At 57.3% G+C, this 914-nt stretch overlaps 1 long non-coding RNA gene across 1 annotated transcript; it reads left to right on the top strand.

The window, feature by feature from the left end:
* On the top strand, nt 1-584 carry LOC106696434. Its single transcript, XR_001347375.2, has 2 exons — nt 1-135; nt 245-584. It is a non-coding gene; the product is annotated as an uncharacterized LOC106696434 (long non-coding RNA).
* Nucleotides 585-914: the final 330 nt, after the last annotated feature.

Below are 914 nucleotides of genomic sequence, written 5' to 3'. Positions count from 1 at the left end.
CGGGGTCAGCGCCTCCCCAAAAAGAGGCCCCCCCGCAGCGGCTCCCGACTGTCGGGCTCGCCAGCCTCGGCTTCCTACATGGAAGATCCGCGGGGGCAAAAAACGGAAGGCGTTCGGCTGAGCTGCTGGAGGGAGGTAAAAGCCTCTTTCCCCCTTGCTAAGCAACTTAATTTGGGGGTGGGGAGAAGCAGGCAATTTTTAAAAAAGCAGGCACGCGATTTATTTTTTTCCTCTATATCCTTAGTAACCGGATCTCCTCAAATTCCGTGCACACGAAGACTCGGAGGAGGGGGCCGAGTGGACTTCACCCCGCATGAGATGTCTGGCGAAATAAAGGCTCAAAATCTAATAACCAAATATGCAAAAGCCCCAAATGAAAAACACCACCACCTCCTCGCACACTGGAGATCTGGGGCCGTCAGACTTGAGCTGGGGTTAAAAAAAAAAAAAAAAAGAAATGTTTACAAAGTAGAGCAAGACGTTTGAAGGGTGGAAAAAAATGTATCCACGAGTTACATCTCCCCTTTTTCCTTGCAGATCCCCGCTGGTCTTCCTCTCCGTTTCTTCTGCCAAAAAAAAAAAAATCGTATATCTTTTTAATCCACAGAAAGCTTTGGCGAGGCTCCTCCAATCCTCTGCATCTGGGTGTTTTAGGGGAGTCTCTGGTCTTTCCTCCTTCGCTCCCAGGAGCTCTGGTCCTCGGCGGGGACTTCCTCGGGGCTGGCGGGGGCGCAGAGGCAAAAGATGCTGCGGCGGCGGCTGCGCCCGGCGGGGCTGACAGCGCGGGGGAGGGCGGCGCGGCGGCGGCAGCGGGCCCCTGGCGGGTCGCGCGCTCTCGCCCTCCTGGGCGCAAGCTGCTGGCTAGTGCGGGGGCCGCCGGCGCCCCCTCCCCTGGCCGCTGCTGGCCGCCAAGC

This window comes from Myotis lucifugus, unplaced genomic scaffold, assembly GCF_000147115.1.
Source record: "Myotis lucifugus unplaced genomic scaffold, Myoluc2.0 scaffold_16, whole genome shotgun sequence".
Classification (NCBI taxonomy): domain Eukaryota; kingdom Metazoa; phylum Chordata; class Mammalia; order Chiroptera; family Vespertilionidae; genus Myotis; species Myotis lucifugus.
This window is presented reverse-complemented; position numbering and strand designations above follow the sequence as displayed.